The sequence below is a fragment of the Nuphar pumila genome, chromosome 1 (assembly GCF_984573655.1).
Source record: "Nuphar pumila chromosome 1, dmNupPumi1.hap1.1, whole genome shotgun sequence".
Classification (NCBI taxonomy): domain Eukaryota; kingdom Viridiplantae; phylum Streptophyta; class Magnoliopsida; order Nymphaeales; family Nymphaeaceae; genus Nuphar; species Nuphar pumila.
Genome location: NC_143249.1, coordinates 23,440,836 through 23,460,542, shown reverse-complemented (window position 1 = coordinate 23,460,542; position 19,707 = coordinate 23,440,836).

The following is a 19,707-nucleotide window of genomic DNA, read 5'->3' as shown; positions in this document are numbered from 1 at the left end:
AGAAAAATTTAAGTTATTAGATTTAATAGAGGTGGTAAATATAACTTCGATGGATTTAAGACCTTCTAAGGTAATAATAATACAACTCCTCATACAACTATGTTTTATACGCCTCAATTAAATTGTGTATCCTAAAGAAAGAATAGAACCATAATGAATATGATAAGAATCATATTAGCACATGCAAATCTTCCCAGAAGATTATATGGAGAAGCAATAAGTATTGTCATGTATATTTTAAATAAGGTTCCTTCTAAAGTTGTAAAGCTAACACCTCATGAGTTATAAACTGATAGAAAGCCAAACTTGAGTCATCTACAAAAGTGGATGTCACCTACTAATGTGTTGATTCCTAGTCAGATAAGCGACATGTTGGATAATAAAATTATCAAGTGTATCTTTATAGGGTACCTAAATGGATTAAAGAGATATAGACTATATAATTCTAATAAAGGTTTTATAGAAAACAGGAAAGTGAAATTTCTGAAAACTAAACAAAGTAGTTTTGATCCTAAAGATGATGATGTCTTTTTTTGATATCATAAATGATTCTGAGGTACCTACTCAAGAGTTAGAATATAATGATTCAGTTACGAATAATGAGCAAAATTTATAATCTGTAACTAGACAGAAAAGAACAAAAACTCTTCTCTCTTATTTAAATAATTATTATATGTTATTGAGAGAAAAATTATGTTATTCCATAAACTTGAATGAAACTCTTAATAATTTGAGTTTTGATGATGTAGTTGCTTCTAATGAATCTGAACATTTGATGAAAGAAATGAAAGATGAGTTAGACTCCATAAAAAAGAATGTAATTTGAGAACTAACTACTTTGCCTAGAAGATGAAGGGTAATTAATAGTAAATGAGTTATCAAGAAAAAACTCAACGCAGATAGAACTATTGATAGGTTCAAGGTAAGATTAATTGCAAATGATTATTCTTAACAAGAAGTGATCAATTATGTAGAAACTTACTCTTCAGTCACCATGGCCTCTATTCATATTATTTTGGCATTCAAACTTGAAGTTGTAATGCTTACATCTTATGAGTTATAGACTGACAAGAAGCCAAACTGGAGTCATCTGTAAAAGTGGGAGTCACATGCTCATATGTTGATTTCTAGTCAGATAGAGACAAGTTGAATAATAAGACTATTAGGCGCATCTTTATGGAGTACCCAAAGGAATCAAAGTGATATAAACTATATAATCCTAAGAAAGGTTTTATAAAAAGAAAAAAAAATAGAATTCTTGGAAACCAAAGAAGGTGCTTTTGATCCTGAAGATGATGATGTCATTCATAATATTATAAATGATTCTAGAATACCTACTCAGGAGTTAGAACATAATGATTCAGTTGTGAATAATAAGCAAACTTCACAATTTATAACTAGACAGAAAAGAGCAAGAACTCCTCCCACTTATTTAAATAATTATTATATATTCTTGAGCGATAAATTATGTTATTCCATGGACTTTGATAAAACTCTTTATAACTTGAGTTTTAATGATGCAATTGTTTCTAATGAATATGAAGATTGGATGAAAATAATGAAAGATGAGTTAAACTTCATAAAAAAAGAATGGAGTTTGAGAATTAACTACTTTGCCTAGAATATAAAGGACAATTGGTAGTAAGTGAGTTCTCAAGAAAAAACTCAAGGCAAATGGAACTATTGATAAGTTCAAGGCAAGATTAATTAGTTGCAAATAACTATTCTTAATGAGAAGTGATCGATTATGTAGAAACTTGTTCTCTTGTGACCAAATTAGCTTATATTTGTATTATTTTGGCATTGATAGCTTATTTTGATCTTGACCTATATCAAATGGATGTGAAAACAACCTTCTTGAATGATGAATTAAATAAAATTATTTTTATGCAATAACTAGAAGGTTTTAAAATTGAAGGTTAATATAATAAAATATACAAGTTGAATAAATCCTTGTATGAACTTAGGTAGTTACCAAGACAGTAGTACTTGACATTTCATAATGCTAATCCGAAATGCTATATGTCAAGAATAATGAAAGTAGGTTTATTATATTATCCCTTTATGTTGATGACTTATTAATTGCAATAAATGACATCGACATGATAAATGAAACCAAGTCATGGTTAAGTTCTCAATTTAAAATAAAGGATATGGATAAAGCCTCATATATCCTTAAAATTAAAATACAATGAAATAGAAAATTCATATTGCTATGTATAAATTAAAAAAAATATCTTGACCACATTATAAAGGAATTTAGAATATAAAATACTAAGGCAAAGAGTATTTTTATAGTAAAAGTCCTAAAGCTAAGTAAGAATGATTGTCCAAAAGATGAACAAAAAAAGTTGAATATTTTTTATTGTTAGGCAATTAGAAACCTAATGTATGCAATGCTTTGCACTAGACATGATTTAAGTTTTTTTGTAAGTCTGGTGAGTAGATATCAATGCAATCTTGAGCTATCTCATTGAAAAAAAGTGAAAAAGATTTTTTGATATGTAAAGGGAACTAAAGAACTCAAGTTATCCTATCAGTTACATAGACTAAAGCTTGTGAGTTATTCATATACTGACTTTGCTAGAGAAAGAGATGAAGCAAAGTCTACATTTGGTTATGTATTTATATTAAAAGGTAAGACAATTGCATGGTCATGCAAGAAGCAAGGGTGTGTGATACAACATACCCAAGAAACTGAGTACATTGCATATAACATGGTGCACTTTTGGTGTATTGATAAATCACTTCCTAAATAATTTAAAATTAGATATTTCAAAAGACCACATTCAACTTTATTGTGATAATAAAGCTGATATAAGATTGATTCAAACATAATTAGATAACTTTAAGAGTAAACATATAGAAGTTAAGTATCAATATATTCATGATATGCTTATGAAAAATGAAATAACAGTTGATTATGTTTCTTCAGGTAACATGGTAGTAGATCTTTTAACCAAGATAGTCAGTGAGGATTTTTTTACTAGACATGTAAGTCAAATGGGACTCGGGTATGTCTAAGTCAAAAGTGAATAAGTTCACATAGACCGTGTGAATAAAATATCACTCAAAAGTGTGTATGCAAAGTATGTGTTGATAACAAGCATGAAAACATAGGGTGTGTATGCAAGGTTTCTATTGAGAACAAGCATAGAAAACACATGATATCTCTTATGTCTAAGTGAGAGATGTAAGGTCGTGCGTCCATAAAAAGATCGTTGGGAGGCCATCCCACCTCCCAACGGTCACTCTCTCCCAAAGGATATAATTGTTCATGCATATATCAATTAAGGATAAAATTAGTTAAACTAAATTAATCAAGATAATTAACTTATACTAAGATACAATTATATGTATGAATATCAAGAGATGTGTCTCTTAGGTTGAAGGGATGTGTCCTAAAATCAACCCCTTATAGGGCGCTTTGAAGTCAGGATTGTATGAAAAAAATTATATGAAAAACAAGATAGTGCAAAGACATTGAGTTCTCTGGGTTTACAAAGAATTATTGCACAGTGTAAGTGGGTTGTGAAAGATTGACCGTCTAATGATTTTGAGCATAACTACACATGCTTCAGCCCATCAAAGTCACACTTCTGCAAAATTGAGTCCTTACAACACCAACATGGCTTTGTTTGTTTGGTAGGAGCTATTAGTGCACCTCACTATGTGTTGGGACGTTGCAAGTTCAAAACCCAATGGTATGTTGTGTAACTGGTGGGGGTCTGCTTAATCCTAGCTTACATATCAAAAAAATATAATAAAATGGCATGAGACACTTTTTTGTTCTTTTTTTATTTAAGAAAATCACCTAACTCACTTATGCTCATTGGTGTACCCCATCTGTCCCTTGCGCACTAAGGAGTCCAGTCAGCTTCTACCTACTAGCAAATGATGTACACTCATAGACTTCAAAACCCTAACATCCCTTCAACTTGGTGACATTCACAAGCTAAACGTACTAAATGGGAGGAGGTCACATGAGAAGGAATAGAATACCCATTCTTATGTAGTTTTTAACTAAAAGCAGCATATATGAGAACACAACACAACTAAATTGGAGTATCCTTAAAAAAAAAACACTCCCATTTTGTTGATTCAAAATACCAATAACTCACCAATGATGGGGGGTGTTCCAGTTCACACCACCTTGTGTTGGAACGTTGTAAGTTCAAATCCCAATGGTATGGTTGTATATACCGGTGGGTGTCTGCCCTAAACCCAGCTTGCCTATAAAAAAATACCAATAACTTCTATAAATAACTGAGTGCATCCTTTTTTTTAATATATATATATATATATATATATATATATATATATATATATATATACACACTGGAGTATGTGCCAAGAAAAACTGAACGTTGAATATTTGCACCTTGTTGGAATAAACAAAAAGAATGCAGGCTCTTATAATCAATTATCAAGACGTAGACCTCACACCTACCAAATGATAGTCCACTCCACTTCCCAAAGAATTCTGCCTTCTTTACGTGCTCCAAACATGCGAGGACAATTTGGTCATTTTAGATAAGGCCTTTCTGTCCCTTTTTCCTATAAAAATCAAGTGTTAAATATTGTGGTGTAGCATTGTTTTGACAACTTCGTCACGTGCGTACCGCGTGCAAAAGATAAGTGTCAAGGGCGTGCTTTTTCCAAATGACCAAGATATCCATCAAGCTTTTCCTCAATGACAAATGAGGATTTTTAAAAGCAAAATTTCATATAAGGGGCAATATTTTGCAGTTAATGTCAGATATGGGTCACATATTTTTTAAATTGTAAAATATGAGCCAAACTTTTCCTGAAAACTGTCAAACAAGGACATGCATTTATTGTTGCCCTTTAGCTCAAGTTAAATCATGAGTCAAATTATAATAGCAACCATCATCATTAAAAGTTCAAATGTTAACTTTTTTTTTATGAGGAAGGATGAGTAATTAAAAATTTTCAAGGGACAATACAATAACCAAATGACTCACGTTTTAATAAATGTTGGCATGAAGTCCCTGTTTGACAGTTTTCAGTAAAAAGTTTGGTGTTTATTTGAAATTTCAGAAACCTATGACCATATTTAAAATTAAGGGCAAAAGGTTGGGTATATATAGGGGAATGAAAACCTACTTACTAAAATACGTATCAAACTTACCCACTAAGAAACATTTTATCTTACGGTACTTTTTTTGAAATTTTAACCTTACAATGTGATCTATGAGCTTGATTTTATATAGGAATCAGTTCAAGGTTTCATACGTTAACAACCTACATTTTCATAAATTTTTTAGGTTAAAAAGTTTTTTTTTAATATAACTAAGTTACTAATTTATCCTCAATCAGTGTTTTCTTTTTAAATACATTTTCGAAGGCAAAAGTATAATTTCAAAACACGTTTAATGCCACATTTCACGGAAGTAAATCTTAGGTGTTTTTAATCAACCATGAAAAAGTTTAAATGTGTCTCTAACAAATTTTAAAACTTAGGTGTTCATTTTATTATCACCAAACTTTTAGGAGTGTTTATATATATATATATATATATGAGAGAGAAAGAGAGAAAAAAATATTTGTTGGTTCTTGTAAGGATCTAGCCACCCAACATAGGCTTAACCATACAAATGGGTTTCTCATGATTTATTTACTAGGTTACAAAGTTTTATCATGACATGACATTGGATAGAAATGATTGGAGGAGAAGGATTCATGTGGAGGACCCAAAATGATTTTCTTTTTGGTTCATACCGCCGACCCCAATTGTTTGGGATGAAGGTGTTGTTGTTGTTGTTGTTGGAAAGTTTTATCATGTCTCATATACCACAAGACTCCATTTTTGAGATGGCTTAAAATCAACGGCTCTTGATTCATGAAGATAAGAATGGTTTAAAAATAATATAATACACATATGTGTTAACGGATTCAATTGCAAACTGGATCTGATCCAAATGGGTTGGGTCATAAATTGACCCACTATTTAATCATGTTTGAAAATTAGACCTGGGTGTAGATAAATTGGGCAGCCCATGTGTGAACATGGGTATGACTAAAATTTATAAACCCATATGGATCAACAGATTCGGGTGCAAAACTAAACGGGTCCAAACCAGTCTAATCTTAAGTAGAACCCTTACTCGAAGCAAATCAAATGACCAACATACCCATGCTAATGTCATTAAGACTTACTGCAGTTGGAAGCATACAGATTGAATGGCATAGTTACGGGTAAGGGTCCATGTGGACTAGTACGTTATCTCAATGCAAATCAGGCAAAAACTGAACTTGTAGCACATACCCTATATAAGATTTATTCTCCCTTTGTCTTGGACTTCACACAGTCTATTAGGCTTTTCAAATTTATTAAATATGTTGGATATTGAATTAACGATTTAGACCAAAATATTGATTTATATTTAGGTACATATTCTATATAATTGTGTAGGTTAGGTATGAAAATGAGCCAAGTATGATAAGAGTTTGGATGCACATTTAAGGTTTGGGTCAGTCTAGATACATACTCTATAGAACTATTTGAGTTGGTAATGAAAATGAATCGGATATAAAAACATACGAATATAAATTGGATCCATCTGCACCACTATCCAGTGTATATACATTTAGCAGTACATACATACATTAGGTTTTTGCACGAGAGAGAGAGAGAGAGAGGTTCCAACAAATTTAATGCTTGGCATGAGCAGGTTTAAAGAGTTAGCTCCAACCGGCTTATATTTCTTCACAAGGGATGTCCAGGTTGGACTCTTTTCGGAAGGAACCAAAATAGCCGTTGGATCAAAGGTCGATTGATATTTTTTGATGCATAAATTAATATTGTTTTTATAATTCTAAAAGTTTTGAATAGTTGTTTTTTAATACATTATAAAATTTTATTTATACATCAAAACTTTTTGTACCAAGGGTTGGTCTCTAAGTTTTCAATCATGGAGATCATATCCATATGGTCAGACCTGAAAAAAAAACACTTTGTAACTTCTTTGGCTTGGACAGATCCCCTTCTTATGTATATATTTTATAGCGTACCACCGGCCTACTATGAGTGAATGGTGTTTTTGGGTTGTTTTTTGCAAATCCGACCCTACAGACGTGTTTGACATGGTCGATTCGCTAGGAAATGATACTTAGATCATGTTTTTTTGATAAAAAAATATGTTTTTAAGCCTTGAATATTTATGTAAATCTTATACTCTTATAAGAAAAATCAACGGGTTTCAGAATCAGACGATCCAAGAGTCAATTTTCATAAAACCAATTTTCATAACACATCTATATGGTCAGATTTAAGAAAAACATGTAAAAAAACTCTTCAAAAACTCAATGAGCTAGCAAAGTGGTGGGCAGCTACCACCTACTCTCTCTCTATATATAGTAATTGAAATATGTTTACAACTAAATTTGTTGACTAGTATGAACCAAGATTTTCATAGTTTTTTTTTTACTTTTTTTCAAATATGGATGTGATCTAGTGTAACGTCGTAAATTTATATAATTTTTTTTAAAGATTCTTTTTTAAACCAGTGAAAGTGATATATAATCTATTTTTTTACCCAAATAAACTTGGGCGGGTTACAGTCAAACTACAACACATATATGATTGAAATAGAGTACTCAACCAACCATTCATTAATTTAAAACGTTCAATCATAATAAAATCAGAGTCTTAACACATTATTAAAATATCTAAAATACCCAAAAACCAAAATATAAGCCAAGTATTTAGGAAAGAGCAATGACATTTGTCTTGATACCACCACAAGTATACTGCATCATCAAGTTACTCATTGCCTAAAAAATGATAAAAGTAAGGGGTCAAACCATACTCTAGTAGGTACGTAACACTCTGCCATATAATCAGGAAAATAAATTTTAAATATACAAAACATGCAATAAACATATCAATTAAGCATATCTCACCAATCCAGATTACATGTATACATATTTGAGCATACAGGTAAATAAATAACATTAATTACTCTTTGATTCGGTACCTGCATTCAAACTCATCAGTAAGCAAAATCATATACCATTACATACATTCATTTCATACATCTCAATATAAAGGATATGAATCATGTGAACCTCATCTCTAATGCATTGTCTCTTTTCTCGTACTGTAAGGGTACACTCTCGAGAACTTAACTTCAATCTAACCAATTCTATAGGGGTTCGTTATGCCATATATTTTATTAACCTCATGGACTCAGAAAGACCTGCAAATACCCACTGAATCGGTTAACCACTAAGAGACACTTCAGTGGTCCAGGAAATTAATTTCTACACTATAGAGTGATGAATCTACCAACCTAAGGCTTATCAAGTAGTCTTGGTTTCCTACGCTGAGGATGGGAAACCGAGGAGATGCCTCACTCTCCAAATTGATCATTTCTTTTTTCAGTCGTGTGAACCGTCTACCCTATCTAAGGTAGACACTGGTTTGAACATATACTTAGTGTTGATTAATTAAACTTGCAAATCAACTCAAGTACCTTAGCCACCAAGGGCCTCTAGCCCGAGCCTCCCTAAGGATGCTCTTACAACAACATAAGAAAAACGTTAACATATTCAAACCAAGCCTTCAATAACATATCCTCATTTCAGGATACCCTCAAGCTAGACTCATGGTAACATACTTCCCTCAAAACTACCCTTGAGGTTAAAGAGTATACATGAATGTATTACAATTATTCATTACAGGGTGTACTTAAACCCCACAATGGTTTCATCAAACCCAAGCTCACTCTCGAGCCATGTGCTCATAGGGTCCCTCATAACCCATGTCCCATTCTACATACTTTACATACATCTTTCAACGCAATGCATGATGATCATGTCTATACATAAATCATTTATGTATTATTCATACAATTTATCATCATACATGACTTATATCATTATGATTTATCGCATCAAGTAACATGGCTTTCAACATAATCATCATGCATAAACTTATCATGCCGTCACATATCAATTTTTTAGATTTCATAAACTATACACGAATTCATACATTGACTATGTGCATGTGAGCATGATATGCATCAAATCACATAGGTTCACAAATATTACTTAAAAATAGTAATTGACATAAATTATGCTACTCTTACAGGCTCTGCCATGTCTTGTATAAAGCTCTGTCAGCCAATCAAAAATTTTGAGTAATACTTATGAGTGTTTTCTAACATCTTCAATTTACAGATTCGAAAAAACTATTATATTTTTAATGTAGTAATTTTTGAACTGAAACTGGTTTTTCTGTCAAAAGACACATGTGCAAAACTCTGCGCTCTAAAGAAACAATGATTTATCACTCTATTGAAGGCCTATAATTTTTTTACTTTTTTAGATAATACCCTTATCTGTTATCTTTGAGCCGAATGTATTCTTTTTGCAAAATCCCTTGCCAATATTTTGAAATTTATTATGAAGCGAACCTCTATCAGAGAATTACATAGGTCATGATTTCTTGTAAGTAATAGATTCTCACCATATTGGATTCATCGTATTAGATGAAGTTTTGATACTTACTGACAAGAGTTATAATTTTTATTTTTTTTCTCGAGATGTTCAAGATTTTTAACGACACATATCAAAAAATCAGCTAAAAAATCTATAAAACAGATTTATTAGATTTTTCGTGGTAGGATATACCAAATCTAGTTTTGTACACAAGCCAAGTTTTCTGGTTTGTGTTATAGAAACAATAACTCTCAAACGATGGACCTTCTGGCCAAACCTTATTTACTGAGACTTTATGTACATGTCTACACGATCAACATAAAATGATTTCGTTAGAATCTAATTCGTTTGAGCATTATGATTTTCTCACCGACGCTCAATTATTAAAATACCAACCACATATATCCAATTTTCTGAATTAAAGCATAAACATGAAAATACTTATGCAGATAACTCTAATCATGGATTTATAAGCATGATACATACATATTCAAATGCTCATAATGTTGTAACATAGATTAGAAATCAATACAAGCATTATAGCACAATCAAATTCATGATCTAAAATACATCTTTGGAAAAACAATTTTTTCATAAACTCATATGGAATTTAATAAGACTAATTTTTTTCAAATCTATTAAACCATCATTTACATCAATTTTAACATCTTAATTGATCAAATCATGCATACAAATCCTTAAACATGCATATTAAAAACCGCTTTGCATCTAACCAACAAAACTACACGATTTTTTCCAAAACGGATTTTGGTAAAACCTCGAATCGAATATCGTTTTCAAAGAAGTCAATATTTTTGAAATATATCAGCATAAGGTATGTCATATACAAAAATTTAAAACCTCTCTAATGCAAGATCTATGGTTGATCCACTATGGATCTTGATTTTGCATTCCCTATATACCCAAAATCCATTTTCAAGCCTATACAATAGAAGTACCTACCTTGAATACTAGTTTCAATGGATTGAATGTCTTCTCCACTTGATGCAACCTCTAATTGCAGCTCTAATGACTACTGGAATCTCTTTTAAAGTTTGAAAAAGAAGAGAGGCAGACAAAGAGAGTAAAATAGAAAGAGAGAGAAAGGGGTGGGGACACCCCCCTTGTTATCTTCCTTTTTAAAAAGAGAGAGGGCACGACTTAGCAACCCACAATAAGATGAGAGAGAGGGTTGGTCGACCCCCCCCCCCCCCCCTTCCGCTTTTTGAATCTCAAAATCTAGCACAAGTTGGATTTAAAAGCTTTTCTTTTTTGCAAAATTTATTTCTTCTTCTTTCTTTCTTTCTTTTAGTAACTAAGGTTCAACCATGAGGGTGTGGGCCCACTTGGGGGCGTCCCACCCTCCTTGATTATTTACTTAATTAATTCTATTTATTTAATTATGAAAAACCTAATATTTTTAAAATAAATCTTGGGTCCATCCGATAAATTTTCAAACCTAATTTAGATTGAAACCCACATACTAAATCCAAATTTAAGTGAAATTATTTCTAAAACCAAATTCGAATTAAATTCTCATTAATTTTCAACTTACTCAATTTTAACTTTGGGGTTAAATTCATTTTTTTTAACTTTTGATAAAATCCCAATTCACTTGGAATTTTATTTTGAATCAATATACCATATAAATTACAATTCACAAGCATTTTTAAATAAGTAAAAATCAAATTTAAGATAATAAATCATTTTTTATTTATTTAAATAATTATAATTTTTTTTGCAGGTATTACATCTAGACACTTGGTTTTATAGAAACAAATTCTTGGATCATTCAATTACGATGTATAAGACAGATCTTTTAACGATTGAAAATCATTGTCTTAGAATTTTGATAAATATTGAAGCATAAAAAATCATATTTTTTATCCGAATATGATGATCCAATAGTCAATTCCTAGCAAATAGACCATGTTGAATGCATCTGCAGGGTTAGATTTACAATAAAACCTATGAAAATCTTGATTCTTACCAACAAACATATTTGGTTGGTAAACATATTTCAGTTTTCCTATTATATATAGTGATCTAGTAAACATAATGGTAGGAGGGTGTTGACAGTCTAAAATTTTCATTTTTAATAGTTTTTTGGAATCTAACCTTATAGATGTGATTTATATAGCTTGTTCAGTAAGAATCAGCTTTTTGAATAATCTGATTATGACATGCAAACATGTTTTCCTAAGGATTCAAAATCAATGGCCTAAATTTTTTATAAATCTTAAAGCTCATAAAATCATATTTTTTCGTCAAAATAACTTGATACAACAATCAATTCCTAGCATATAGAACATGTTGAACATATCGATAGCTTCAGATTTATCAAACATAGCTTGAAACATTGAAATTCAGTCCTGTCCACCACTTTATAGAAAAACCAATATATATATATATATATATATATATATATATATATATATATATAACACCTACTCTGATCATAAAAATGTTGAGCTAAGATTTCCATAGCCACAAGAAGCATTGAGCTTAACTGTTGTGAATTTAAAAAAAAAAAACAGAAGAGCTTAACTGTTTCTGGCGAGTGAAGGCATCTGACCGCCTTATTGTCACGCCCATTTGTCAGTATCAAACTTTATCCAAATAACCAATTGGGGGCTCCGCTTGTCTGGCAGGAGCAGTTGATACACGTCACCTTGTGTTGGGAGGTTGCAAGTTCGAACCCCAAATGGTATGGTTGTATAACTGTTAAGGGTCTGCCTAACCCCAGCTTTCTCTGTCGAAGAAAAACTTTATCCAAATTATGAGGCCTATTTTCGGAGTCTTGTGATTCCTTCCTCTTTACAGCAATAATTTCCATCACCTAAAGTCAATTCTCTCTCAAACGTTTCTTAATAACGATGAATGATAATGTAAAACATATTTAATGAGCTTTACTCTTATTGCAGAATCCACCATATGCTTGTATGCGTGCTTTTACAGATCAATACTACTCTCAATCATAAATTGCCCACATATGCCTCCCAGTGAAAAACGAATGGTTTGATGAAAGCCTTATATTTTCTCATGCTCTGACTGCAAAATTTTGTTGCATGCCATTTGCCCAATGTCACATGGAAGCTTTATTTTGACTCTCCTTTCACATCATAGTCACAAATATCGGTCGTTTTTTAAAATCTTACGATTTTGTTGTGAGATTTTCAAGAAATCAATTTTTTGAGAAAATTCAAAATGACTTAGAGAAAGCTGATTTCTTTGAATTTGAACTTTGAAATTGGAGATGTTAGAGCTTGGAAAATCGTGATTTTGAATTTTGGAAAATACTTGAAACATTCTTGAAAAACCAAAGGTTTTTGGGAAAATCGATTTTGAGAAAAATCAAGGCAAATTTGAGAAAATCGATTTTATGAGATGAAATTTGGAAAATACATCAAAAGGATGGGCTGTAGCCCTGTAAAATACTTTCATGATGCAGTCTAAACCTAGATGATGCTTATAATCCTGAGAAAATGTTACCTGAAAAGATTATATTTTTATCGCAATATATTATCACATTATTAATGCGGCATTTATATTTTTACATATTTTCAATGTTTATATAATTTTTAAATTTTTATATACTGATATGTTTCTGAAGTTTTTGGGAGATTTTTTTTTTAAATTTATCCTGAGATTTTTATTTGCTGAGAAAATTCCGATAATGAGTTTTGTGACTATGTTTCATATCTCCTCCCTGTACACTAGTTACATTAGAAACTTTCACAAAAGAGGACATTTTTTATGCAGCTGTGTTGCTGACCATTCATCTTGGTATTTCTGGTGATGGACACCTCACCCATCTTGAGAAATGCCAAGATGGATGACTGTCAGGTAGGTCAGCCGCATGCCACCATGCAGCAACGCTGCATATAATGTGAAATACTTCATAAAAATGGCTAAATCTCTGTTTCTGCAGTCGTATCCATGTGACAGCAGCTCTTGCCTAGCAAGTTACATGCTGCCAGATGGAAGATACATGTGCATATGTTAAATCACCAGATCTAAATGGATAACATTATCCACTTGAGATGGGGGAAGCTTGAGTAAGCAAAAGGGTGTTTTACTCAACTTTTACTTTTCTATTTTCTCTCAAAAGGATGAATCCTGTTTACTGCTACATTGTCTCTCAAAAGGATGACCTTTGATGCCATACAAGAGATCACAGAAGCACGAAAGAATAGAAAATATGCGAAGATGAACAATTAGAACATGAGACATAAAATAGGCAAGGGGTAAGCTCACAGAGTTTAAAACTGCCAGGACAATAATCGTAACTACGACAGGCAGAACCAGTGAGGTTATGTCTCTGCTCCTGGGGAGAGTTTATCAGTGCAAATATGAAAAAAGAATACAGCCACATAGCCACAACAGAGACACTCCTGGCATGCTATGCCTATGGAGAGGCTTGCTATGCTAAGAGACATCTCCCAAGAGGACAAATGCATCAGAAAGTGGGGACAAGAATAATTAGCCTCAAGATTCATGACAAAAGAAATCCAAATATATAGTATATCATTAACCCAGGAAATGAGAAATCAAACAAGCAAATATCATTCCTAACTGTACTAAGAGAGCCTACAATTATGATAGAGGGAAATGTTTTTTTTTTTTGGAGTTTTTTTGCAAATTGGTTCCCGCCTTTTTCGCCGTTATTACAAAGTAGTCCTTCTCTAGATGTTTGGTTAATGGTCCAACGCTGACCATGAAACTGACCATGCCCTTCGTCTCTCTCTCTCTCTCTCTCTCTCTCTCTTTTTCTCTTCTGCTTTCTTTATTTGTTTTGACTTTGCTCTTGTTCAGTTCATGGGTTCAACATTTTGTTGATCTTCGTGAGTGGTAATGTTGAATTTCTTTAGGCTCTCTCTCCCCAGTTGCACGCATCGCCAGCTTGTTGCTTCCTGAGAGAGAGAGAGAGAGAGAGAGAGAGAGAGAGAGAGGGCTTATCTTATCGTCGGTCGTCGGCTGGTGCTTTAATGTTGCCGTTGCCCTCTGCATCGCCAGCCAGTGGCAGCCGGTATCCGTCAGCGTCGCCAAAGAGAGGGAGCCCACAAGTGGCATCCGGCACCTCTCTGCGTTGCCAGAGAGAGGGAGAGTTCTTTGGCATTGTTGTCAGCCTCTACCCTTGGTCGCCATTGCCATTATGAGGGTAGAACTGTGAAATTTTCAGCTTTTAACAGTTTCCGTCAAGGGTGAGGGGTAGTTGTTAACCTCGGACCAATTTGCGAGGATTAACCAAAAGGTAGGGACCAATTTGCAAATAAGGTGGGGACTGATTTGCAAATTGCTGATAAGGCAGGGACCAATTTGCTAAAAATACTTTTTTTTTTATATATATAGGAAAGCTGGGGTTAGGCAGATCCCTACCTGTTCATTGATGAAAGAAAGAAAACATTACAAGTTCTCCAAAGTGGATGGGTGACCAATTAGGAGGTTTATCAAAACAGCCATACCATCTTGGAATGTGATAAAATGATTTTGGAACAAAGGAGATTTTGAAATATGTAAAACGATACAAAGAGTAAAGAACTTCCTCATGAACCGTAACTGGCAGTCCTCAGCCTTCCCACATGATTGTTGAGTATTCGAACTAAATCTCGTCTGGAACTCTCTATTATAATCTGATGATGACCATCCAACTGTTTTAGAATATGTGGCCAAAGATTCCATCATCTATTTTGTAGAAATATGGACCTCAAACAAACTAATCCTTTTGCCACCTTGTTACAATTTTGTTAAAGTACTGTGAGCTTTACCGATAGAATGCGGATAGAAATGTTTGTAAGATGCTCAAACTTCACCACTTATGTGATGCTAGGACACAAGTACTTGGATGCATTGATCCCATCTCCTCTGGGTTAAAAACACAAAGCTGATCCAAGTTATTTTATATTTCATCCTTCTATGATCTCAATTATTATGCATTACCATGAAAAAGGACTAGATTCCTCCCAATGTTCTTGTTACACAACCCACTAGATTTCTTTCCAGAATTCCAACAGATAATAATTCCAAAATGAGAGATCATGGTTTGTCCTTAAAACAAATTTTATCTTCGTACGGAAGACTCATACCAAACATTGCTCCTGTATTGCACATTTCATGAGAAATGTATTTTGGAGAAAACACATTTAGATAGAGTTATATGACACCTAATTTTATGTGAGCTGGCAAAAATTAACCAAGCAGGTGAAACTTATAAAACATAGAAAATCTGCAACTGTTCTATTCAAGATGCATTTTGAGGTCCCAGTCATACACGGCCTTAGTTACTCCAACCTCCAACTAGCCTTTTTCTTTCATCTTAACCTGTTTAGTTTCTAGATTATACTTTTACTATCCTGCAAATTGTCCAGATCAAATGCAATAGCGATAGAATGACACTATCCATAAATAGGGATCTATGGCTTAATCCATGATGTACTGCTCCCATAGATTGAATATCCAGAAGAACAAAAAGGAGAGAGAGAGAGAGAGAGAGAGAGAGAGAGAGAGAGAGAGAGAGAGAGAGAGAGAGAGAGAGTCTCCATTGCATATTTCCTTCATATGAAGCTCTGAAAGGGGTTGGTATAGGTGAAAATGAATCAAATAAAAAAGAAACCAGCCAGAATTTGCCTCAAGATGGATCTGACATTGATGGAGGGAGTGAAACATATTAATGATCATGGAAATGAAATTTCCAATAATTTATCAAACTTGTAAGTAGCACATGCAGGAACTTGGTCCTATTCCCTGGGTTGCGGATTAAACCATGTGGTGCAGGGTAGGAAACAACTCAAATAAAGGTTTCTTGCATGATGAGACACTTCAAAAGTTCTAGAGGTAATCACTTTGCACTAGCTGAGAGCTAGATGCTAAGTTGGAATGACTTTTAAAGTTTGCAAATCTTGAATATCATCCATGAGTATTCTCTTTTCATTCTACCCGTTAGGAGCATGACCATATTTAACCAAGTAAAATTTTCTAAAATATTCAAAATCATTTCAGAAGAAGGATCAAGATAGTTTTCAACGAAAGCAGCATCATCTCATGGGAATAGCAATCCAGTTCACCAGAAAGTTATTGAACAAAACCATTAATTGCATGAGGCAACCTGAAAAGAAGAAGCACTTTGCTGTTCAGAACCTGATACTGCCACCAGTTCCTTCTTCAACCAATTACCAATAAAGAGTTCTCAAGCAACCTTGTTGCAAAAGCATTTTGAGAATAGCAGATGACATTTCCAAGACATCTAATTTTTTGGCATTAACAGTGAGACCTAAATGTAATTCAAAAGAACCATATGAATGCACATTTTCTAGGTGTGATGAGGCAAAACATAACCCATAAGTAGGATGAAGTCATAAACTGAGAATGTACAAGCCAGATCATCGTCAAAGGCTAAAGAAATCAAAAGAACCATTGGCATTCAGACATTTTGTAAGATAACTACTGATTTTTCTTGCCTGTGGTATCAATCAGTCACCTGTATCATTAAAGGTAAGTTCTCAGCAAGAGTATTTCTTGGAGAGATTTTCAAAAGTTGATAAATCTCGGGAATATCTTGGAAAAATCTTGGGAGTTTAAAAAATTGAAAAAAATATAAATAACAACAAAAAACCTAAGAAAATAATAAGTTTTGTATTATTTTTCTTTCAAAATTACAGAGAAACATGTTTTAAAGGTTTTAAAATATAAAAGAAACAAAAAAATAGGAAATGCAAACTTAAAATTTAAAAAAAAACTCTGAAAATATTGTGATATTTTCTATTTGCCGATATTTTTTAAAATATCGTGATATATTCCTGAGGCAACCTTGAACTTGCCCAAAATATCACAATATTTTCAAAATATCGGCGATATTGGTGACTATGGTATCAATTGATTTGTGACACCTCATTATGGTCTTGTCAATCAACAGATGGGCAAATAACTGATTAAACTAGTTTTCCCCATAGACAAGAATGCTATCTCCACCCTTATGAGTAGATAGGAATCACCAATCACCAGTCAAAGGCCTCTTTATATCAGCTTCTTAGCAAGAAGCAGCAATTCTTATTCTTTCCTATTCATTTGGATCTATCAGTTAAGGATGTTCCCATTGCAAGTGTACGCTGATTCCTTGACATAAGTCACAGAAAAGCTGATCTAATGCACTTAGGGAGCATTTTGGCCATATTTATGTGAAACACAACCCAGCACTGATGTATGAACAAAATAGACTGATGTCAACGACTTTAAATTAAAATTTTGTGGCCAATACCACCTTCATGAGTCATTTTACCTTGAATAAAAGCATTTGGATAATCCCTGTAGTAGACGGGCTCTAACCCTTGCTAAGCCACCAATGGCCTTCTTGAATTCCTCCAAGGACTTTCTGAATTGGCACTTGGCACTCCAATCTTTTGGGAGTCTAATAAACCTTACAATGTCCAAACCCCTTGTAATACCTCAATTGGCTTGGCCAAAGGCTGCTATAATATGCATTCCAACTTCACCATCATAATTCATAAGAAAAATGCTGGTAGCTCTTCTATATGTTTCATGTTTTGACTCACTTTTGCCCAAGTGATTCTGATAATCCACTCTACAACATTTGTGATCAATACATGACATTTGCTCTCTGAACTTTCTTCTTGAATTGATAAACATACATAAGGTCTCACAATTGGCAATTTTAAATGTTGCTTTGAATAAAATGCAATATGAATGTTAATTGCTATCATCATGACAAATGCGCTTTGCATAGAAGATAGTATTCAGTCTGCATGCAGGATCTGAAAAATATGCAACCCTCATAGAAGTTCCGATTCCATTTTTCTAATTTTGCTCCTATTTTCTCATCCGACCTACTTCTTTCTTTCAATAATAAACATGGTGAAAATGATAAGGCAATGTATTTTTTCATGCAGCATTTTGAAAAGCTGCTTGTTTTTCAAATAAACAAAATGCTTGTCTATTTTGATCTTAGTAATACATAAGATGCATGACCAAATGGTCATATTTTCAGTCCAAGAATAACATAACCAAGATCTGGAAGCAGGATACATTGATTTTCAAAAACAAATGCCAGACATTTTGCCAAGACACTAAAAAAATGCATCATTAGTTTGAAATGAAAATTGTACATGTTTAAGGCTCTCTCTCTCTCTCTATCTATCTATCTATCTATCTATATATATATATATGAGGAGCCCCCTATATAAAAATGCAGCATTTGCTACCCTCTTGGGTAAGGAACCCCCTAATTGGAACTCATAGGCGGAGGTTGTTTTAACCAAATCTGACCTCATGGACGTGTTCTGCATGGTAAAAATAGAAGGAACCAACTCTTGGATCATAGTTTTTCAATGTAAAAATACTTTTTTTTTGAGGTTTGAAACTTTGGTACATTGTAGGCCATTGATTTTTCAGCCCTCTTAAAATTTGACATGTGCGTCTGAAAAACATGATCCAAAGGTCATATGATCAGATGTGAAAAAAAAAATATCACATTTTTCACTAGGGGGTTCCTTATGCACGAGTGTAGCAAACATTACCCATATATATATATATATATATATATATATATATATATATATATATATATATAGGGTTAGTCTAACATTAAACTAGTTGTGCTTAACATTAGATAGATTCAACCTTATGAAAATGACTAAAATATAATTAAAAGAATGGTACTTTTAGAAATGCACACCTACTTTTTGGGCATTACAGGTCTTTTAAACTTTAAGAGAATCGAAAAGTCAAACAACTTTTCAAAAAAAACAACTTTATGAATCCATCAAATTTACCTTTTTTGACCTCAAGAAGAAACCATATATTTTAAAAAATACCAGTTTTTAAGGGTATTTTAGTCATTGAATTCATCTAATGTTAAACACAACTAGTTTAATGTTAGATTAACCATTATATATATATATATATATATATATATTTCAGAACTAAAAAAGCAAAATAACCCCAAAAAACCCATTTTGCATATTTCATTTTTTAGGTTCCTATTGCTCCTGTGTATGTGTGGTCACTTTTTCGGAAAAAAAATCGCTTTCACATTTCAATTTCAAATTTGTAAAATACACCTTTTAACTTTTTGAAAAAATGTATTTGATTTTTGTTTCCCTTCAAAAAATAGACTACCTTTACTCGAAAAGGTAATGTGTTTTAAAAAATGTCATTGCTTTAATGTTGTTTGGTTGTTTCAATCAGTTAAATGCAACCAACGCTAATACAACTAATTTAATGTTGGAT